An 8,473-nucleotide genomic window follows, 5' to 3' on the forward strand; every position below is an offset into this window, starting at 1 on the left:
GGAAAGCTTTTAAAATAATTAAAAGACCCTCTCCTCCTTCTTCCCCTGCTTGCCTACAGATCTTTGATTTAAATGTATATTGTTTTTTTCACTCACATGACATTTTATTCACAGTTTAACAAAAACTAATACAATCTAAGTCCAGTGTTAAAATTTTGAATGCTATTTCAGTGTGCCCAGGTGGCCAAGAAGGCCAATGGCATCCTGGGCTGGCTCAGGAACAGCGTGGCCAGCAGGTCCAGGGAAGGGATTCTGCCCCTGTGCTCAGCCCTGGGGAGGCCACAGCTTGAGTCCTGTGTCCAGTTCTGGGCCCCTCAGCTCAGGAAGGAGATTGAGGTGCTGGAGCAGGTCCAGAGAAGAGCAAGGAGGCTGGGAAGGGATCCAGCACAAGTCCTGTGAGGAAGGGCTGAGGGAGCTGGGGGTGTTGAGGCTGGAGAAGAGGAGGCTCAGGGGAGACCTCATCACTCTCTCCAACTCCCTGAAAGGAGGTTGGAGCCAGGGGGGGGTTGGGCTCTTTTCCCAGGCAACTCTCAGCAAGACAAGAGGGCACAAGAGGTCTCAAGTTGTGCCAGGGGAGGTTTAGGTTGGACATGAGAAAGAATTTCTTTCTGGAGAGGGTGATCAGCCATTGGAATGGGCTGCCCAGGGAAGGGGTGGATTCTCCATCCCTGGAGATATTTCAAAAGAGCCTGGATGTGGCACTCAGTGCCATGGGCTGGGAACTGCAGCGGGAGTGGATCAAGGGTTGGACTTGATGAGCTCTGAGGTCCCTTCCAACCCAGCCAGTTCTATGATTCTATGATTCTTCTTGTCTTTATTAGAAAGCTGCTTTGAGCTAAAATTTGGAAATCTTCTGACTGCTAAAATGATGGTGCCATAGATTTGCTCTTGGCATACATGCACCTTGTACTGAAGGGCATAGCTAAGCTTGTTCATACTGTTCTTTATCATGAGCTAATGGCAAGTATGATAGAATCATCTTGGGTGCAAAAAACCTTTCACATCATCAAGTCCAATCATTGACCTAGTTCTCCCTCAGCACCACATCTACACAACTTTTGAAATCCCTCCACCCTTGAGCAGCCAGGGCCTGACAACCCTTTGGGTAAAGAAATTTTCCCCAATATCCTCTGACACTTTGCAGAGTCATGTTCCAATCATCCACCACTTTATATGGCTGGATGTCAAATTCTTTGGGGTCTGGGTAGATGCCTCAGAACAGATAAAAATAATGCTGTAACTAGTGCTTTGTTCCTATCACAATTTCATCTGCACTCAAGGGTAGGTACTCTCAGGCTTTACTGTATTTTGTGAGATTTATTTTAAGTGGGATGTAATGACATTCAAAAATTTATGTTAACATCTCAACCCTTCAATTTTTAGGTTATGCAGTGTAGCTGTTATAAATTCTTACCAAACATCTCATGCAGCTTTCACTTTCTTGGCTTATCTTGATGGTTTGTGCCTTTGCAGTTAGTTGTGTCAAGCACAAAGTTGTGTCAGCACCAGCCAGGACTCTGGTGTAGCAGGGAGGGGGTATTTGCTTGGGAGAAAGCAGATGCAGATCTAACTTGGAGAATAGTCAAGACCTATAGCAGTAGAAGTTCATAAACCTTTCAGTGATCTTTCTATGCAGCAGTGGCATAACACACACACTTTCCACCATTTTGCAACAGAAGGTGACCATAAAATAAAACTCCTGTTCTCACAGGAGTGCAGTAACACGTCACAACCTGTTGCAATGTGTGGTTATTTTGCTGCTTCATTTTCAGCTAAGGTTCCAAGGTCCAGCACCCATGCAGCAGGCCTCAGTGGGTCTTTCTAGCCCCCAGGTCCCAGAGCCAGGCACCTTACCCCTTGTCTCTGTGCATGTGAAGGGTGTGTAAGAGACAGCTGCATGGCTGTTTAAAAGACAATCTCTCTTTTCTTCTGTTTTTGCCAGGTGGAGCAAGTAAACATGCTTGTCACTTTTTTTTTTTTTTTTTTTTTTTTTTCCACCCATGATTAATAACCTAAAGGTGCTTGTTTTATGTCATGATGTTCTCCAAAATCCATGTCACACCCAGGCAAATGTGCATGCTGGCACCTGCAAAAGGCTACTATAAAGCTTCTTTGCCTTGAGATCAGCCCAGGCTGAAAAGCAAGAGAGCAGCCACTGATGGAAAGCATCAGGCAAAATCTTTTTGTTTGTTTGTTGTTTCCCTAAGGCAGTGGCCTTGAATCATGAAAATGGCAGGAGCTCTGCTTCCTGAGAAATGCAGGCATAGGGCAAAAAATTCATTGCCATTTCTGTTGAACTTTTCTGTGCCAGTTAGTGAAATCTGCTATTTTGTTGATAGCTTTTGTGTTGCAATGCCTGATTTAGCTCAGGACACAAACAAAAGTACAGCTCTCTGTTGATTGTACTCATGCAACTTTTAAGAGTTGTTAACCATTATGTGAATTAAATTCATCCTCAGAAAGTTGTTCTACACTGTGCCTCTATTTAAAACATGTTTTGTTTTGCTTTGTTTTTTCCTCAGAAGTGTAGAGGGTCTGTATCCAGTGATCTGGACATTGGTAGAAGACTAATAAACCAGCAATATGAAGCTTCAAAAGGATTTGCTGTTTCATTCATAGGTGTCACAACTCTAGTTCCAAAGGTACCAAGAGTTTGATGGCAATGTTATGTTTCAGAAGGTAATGGTATCATTTGTCTGCTGAGGACCTAATTCAAAGTATGTGCTAAACTTTATTAATTATAACTCATCAAATATGTCACTGGATCAGAACTAGCTTTCTGCTCATAGCTTTATTTTGTATTTTTAGAGAACATTCTCTCTTCATGTTGCAGTTTCCCATTTGCTTAACACGAAGGTGACACTTCATAAAGTTCTTGGAGGAGGTATATGTAAAGCCAGTAGTAATTTTGAAATTTCATTGCTCTGCCAAAGGAAGATCTTTCCTCTGATTTCTGAGGTGATACCTTGGGAGCTGAAAAATAACAGCAGGCAGTGATTTTGTTCACAATGGCAAAACATAAAGAGGCACAGTAAGGCAGCTTATGGGAAAGATAGTCCAACAACAACATTGACCTCCTGACCTTTATAAATTAGGAAGTGCAATTCCTAAATCAAAAACAGCACCAGAAGCTCTGGGAATGGAAACAGGCTTAATTCTCTCTTGTGCAAAGGACCCAATATTTCCATAACATCAGGTCAGATTTTCAGTCCTGTGGATGTGTCCACTCCTCTCCTAAATTCCCAACAGCTGGGCCTGGGAACAAGCAGAAGCCAGAGGGGGGATGCAGGGTGGGTGGCTGGGGACTGGCACTCTTTCCATGCCAGTGAAATACAGAGTTCCCAGGAGAGGGGGGATTTGAACACACCTCAGTTTACACTGGGGGGATCTCTGCATTCAAAACCCTCTTCTCCCCTACAGTATCTACTGAGTTGGCTGAACACCATCACTTATTAACCAGCTGTAAACAAGGCACTTCTTCCATCAGGAAAGAATGACCCAGACCAGATCTCTAATCTTAAAATAAATGCTAATCAGATATTGTGGCAGGCACTGAGAGATTCTTTCCACTGCTGCTGCTTTTGATTTTCTGCATGCAAGGTTTCTTTGACAGCGTGGGGCCTGGAGCTTGACTGATACCTGCAAGAGTTTGGTGGAATTTGAAGAGTTCATCTGGGGCTAGGCAGGTGGGGTTACATGTATTTTCATTTAAAGGCATACTCTTAATTTTTTTCTCTCAAAATCAAGACTTTAAGGTTCTTCTGTAGTCACTAATAGTAGTATTGTAGCATTGTTATTCAGTGTATTCATTCATACCAGGCTATTCACCAGTTTGCCATTTGACAAAACAGTTGTTTAATACCATTTAAACAAATATGGATTTAATTAATTGGAGTGGACACTTTTCTGAATTTTCCATTGGTGTAGAAAATGATCCTCTGAGAAGAATGCATTTGTTAAAAAGTTGCCACATTATTACAAGAAAAAAAAATTTCTCATATTTATTTCCACTTTTCCAAGAGAAGCAATTGTTAGGAGCTGGAAAACATCTCTTGCCTTTAGGAAACAAAGAGTAAATGGATCTTAAATTGAGGCATAATAATTTTTTGATTCACAGAACATCCATTTCATTAGCATAAGCGACTCAAATAAAAATAGAAAATAATTTTATTATTACCACTCTCCATGGTACAGAGTTTGCAGGCCTGAAAAAGAATGATTCTGTGATATCTTTATTCTGTTTTCTGAATCATTCTTCCTAACTATTTAACTGGATCAACAGAGTCCACCATGTTTGTTGTTGCTACTTTGGGGTGATCACATGGTATCTTATTAATCAGATTATCTAACAAAACTTTCCCAGACTTTAAAAACTTCTAACTTTTAAACTTTTTTAACTTTTAGACTTTTTTAACTTATTTAAACTTTTCCCAGACTTACCTATCACATCCTGTTCTCAGTGATGTACAGTTGGTATGTTTGAACAAGACCTTCAAGAAGGTTTAGGTATAAAATGAGTTTGGATCAGTAGTGTAACAACATAACTATTTATTATATATATATTTTTTAATGTCTTCTTTATCTGCTGTTATACCTGATGTTATTAGCACAGACTTTGAGGCTCTGAAATACCAGGTGGCAATTTAATGTTCTTTGGACAGGATTCATCTTGAAAGGAAAGGTACTTTAGAAGCTACCTTTGAAAAGCAGACCAGATGAACCCAAACATCTAAACAGAAGTCCTGGGTTGCTGGACAGAGAAATCTGTGAGTGCTCTCACTTCTCAGTGCCAGATGTAAGATGGGCTCTAGGACAATGTACTTGAGAGAAAAGAGTGTGACGAGGTCACAGATTAGAAGAAATCCCACAAAATCTGTGTCAAGAGAATCCCTGCAGGCAGCCTCTCAGGCCACCCACCCACCAGCAGGGCTGGCCCCAACGTGGTACACATCCCCTCCTGCCAGAAAAGCAGCTGGATGATGTTTCTCCATTCTAGGAAATCAGTGGACTTTTTGGGACACATGGAGCACTCACAGTCCAGAAGAGAACGTCACACCTGCCTCACACCATCAGCCAGTGAAAAATGGGCTGACACTACTGAACACTGCTATTTTATTTCTTTTTCAGGCTGGGATTTCATTTTTCGTGGAAGATTCTCATACTGCCACATTCTCTGACCTACTTGCACATCTCCAGTGACTTCATTTAGACTGGCTTTTCCTTCAAAAATTTGGTTTGCCTTGATAATTCCTTTTGTTTCCAATCATGTTAACACCAAAAAGATCAAGAGTTAAAACATTTAATCCTCTTCTTTTGCTTTCTGTTTTTTCTAAAGGATGAATCACACAAGTAAGGATGGCCTTTTGTTATTCTTTAGTAAATTAAAACAAGAATCTTTACTCCCTCATTAGAAAAACAATAAATCAGCGAAGAGAAAAATGTGGAACAATAAGAAAAAAAACTGTTGGCTGTATCTTACAGTTGTTGGTTTTTTTATTTAAAAAAAAAAAAAAAAGCAAAAGTGTTCAAAAACTCTGCTGGATTGCTAACACTGAAGTCTCTAAGACCTGGTACCTTTCCATGCTGAGGAACTGCATGAACCAACAGCTGAAGTACAGCACACTTGAACCTACCTTATATAATAAGGTATATATCTTATATAATAAGAGAACCTACCTTATATGAGAACCTACCTTATATGATACTTCCTTCTCAGAGTGCTCTTCTGATGGTTTAACAAGGTTTTGTTACTTAGAGATTTAGCAAAATGATTTTTCTGTACTGTGCAAAACTAAAGGTAGACACAAATTTACAACCAAGTTTATTCTCTGCAATTTTAATTTATATCCAACAAGCTCAAGTTGTAGAGCACAAAAGTTTTTGCAAGACACTCTCCTGACACAAACTCTTGTAGCTGTTTCATTAAATATTTCCTTAGGTGGATAGAAACTGCAATATATCTCTTAAAAGAGAAGAACTGTTTGTTTGGAGGTTTTTTCAGTTGTACAGTGGAAATCTGAATTAGAGTCAAGAAGAAAGGTTAATTTGCAAAAGGAGCTGAAAAGGAGGAGCATCCTCACAAAGGCCTTGGGCCAGTGTTGTAAATGAACAGATTCCATCCTTGGCCACAAGAGTAGGTGCTTGTCCAGGGCAGAAACCCCACGCCCTGGCCCTCCTTTCTGAGTTCCCCAGCATTCAGTCCACCCAAAGGTCATGACAGCAATTTGGCTTCTGTCCCTCCTGCTGTGAAGAGAAAAGGCTGTGGGTGCTGTCTGCTTCACCCCTGTGCAGTCATCATGTTGGCTCTGCCTTTAGAGCCTTCACAGCTGTGCTGTAACACAGTTAGTTCCCAACATGACTCAGATGAAGGATTTTCTTGAATCTGCCCAGGATTTTTGCAAAAAAGAAAATTTTCCTTGGTGAAAAGCAGTGATACTCTGCGAAGCTGAAAACAGAGCATGTTATGGGCAAGAGGCTGTGTCTCAAAAGCTGATTTCCAAGGGTCTGAGGAAATAATTTCAGTGAATATGGGAAAATGGGACAAGAATGAACTTGGCAACATTAGTTCCTCTAATTGTCCATTCAAACCTCAGTCATAATTTGCATGACTTCAAGCTCCTAAGCAGGAATGGTTAAGGAAGAGCCTGGGTTGTTTTATTTTTGTTTGGTGGCTCTATATTCAGCTTTTCTTGTAGGTCAAATACTTTTAAAACATGGACTTGAAGAGAAAAAAATGTCATAGATGCATCATAGCAGTGTATGTTTGTTCACTAAGTATAATTTGGGCAAAACCAAAGTTAAATGCAGCCTCCCCCCACACCTTTTTTTTTTTTCTTCTAGTAACTGTGTGCCCTGTTTGCAGTTTTATTTCTGTGCAACTATATACTGCTTTTTAAATTCTGAAAGTCTTTACTATCATCAAGATAGACAAAGAATAAAAAAGTCAATATCTTCTTCTCAATAAAGAGGTAATTACACTGACAAAACCTGAAGATTCTCTGTCCAGATTAAGCTCTCTTGAAACACATGTTTGCTGTCAGGCAGTTCTACAGATCAGAACTTTAGGACCTTTTTAAATAACACTTCGATGATTTGCTTAAGAACTGAACTTCTGGGGAGGAGGCCCTGAAGTCACCTGGTAAATATGGAAAAGTTTGCCTCTCAGCTGTCTTTCTGGGGCAGAATGTCACTGACCACAGGACTCCAACAGGGAATTGCAGAATCATCAAGGCTGGAAAAGACCTTCAAGACCATCAAGTCCAGATGTCAGTCCTACATGCAGAGGGAATCCCAAATTGCAGGAGCAGCATGGATACTCCCACCATCCAAGACAGGAGTTGGTCAGTAGTTTTGTTCTGCAAACATTTTTCATGGTATCTGCAGTAAAAAAAAAATGTTCAATAATTTCTACAAGTAATTATTCTATGTCCCCCATGCAAGAATGCTCTGATTCTGAGTGCCTTTTCCCAGTTTAGTCCAGATACTGAGATATTACATCCCTGGGAATGTGAGTGTTAACCAAGAGCTACTTACTAAAAACCCTTAAACTGCCTGGGAAACTTGGGAATCAGACAACTGGGTTTCCAGGGGGTCTGTTTCTATGCAGAAGGTGTGAAACCCAAACCTTTGATCAAAAAGTGTCCAGAGATGCTCAAGGAAAGTTGTGCCTGGTTGAGGGCAGGTAATTAAAAGAAGACAAATGGTGAAGGCCCTGTCAAAACTCATGATGGTAAATTGCAACTGCCTCATGGTTTGACACTAAAATTTTAAAAACAATTCTACAACCACAGCTATGTGAAGGTAGCTCTAATGAGAAATTCCAGTGTAGCAGAGCAATGCCATCTGCTATTTGCTGAACAAAATATACTGCAGAATCCAAGGGAGATAAGCTTCACAAATTATTTGGGGCTTTTAAAGGATGTAATAATTAGTTGACATTGGTTGTGCTTCTATACAGAAACCTTAGGATTCATTTCTGTACAAATTTAAACACAGATTGATATCCCAATGCCTGTGGGAAATATAAGTGTTATGGGTACACCTGGGTTCATGAACTAGCTAGAGACAAGGTGAATAATCCAGAATTGTTCTTAGAATGTAAATATTACTCAAACAATCTGCAAAAATTGGAAGGAAGCATTAGTGAAGGCATTCTCTTTTTTTGAAGGGTGTTTTTTCCTTTTTTATATTAAGGATAAACTTAAGAAATACAGAGAAATGTTTATTATGATCAAAGTGGTGAAAAAAAAATGTAGAATTCAATATGAAATTGGATTTAAGTCAAAGACTGTGACCAAATTTCTTCTTTTGTTGTTTGGCTATTAAAGCATGTACACTTACTATGTAAAATTCATTAAGTTTTGTGTAAATCAAACTGTTACTGTCAGGAGCAAGCAGGCATTAATACAGAAAACAGAGTGGCAATAATAAACTGATCTGCATGCAATTTAGAATTCATTTAGTTTAATTCTCA

This window comes from Heliangelus exortis, chromosome 6 (assembly GCF_036169615.1).
Source record: "Heliangelus exortis chromosome 6, bHelExo1.hap1, whole genome shotgun sequence".
NCBI lineage: Eukaryota > Metazoa > Chordata > Aves > Apodiformes > Trochilidae > Heliangelus > Heliangelus exortis.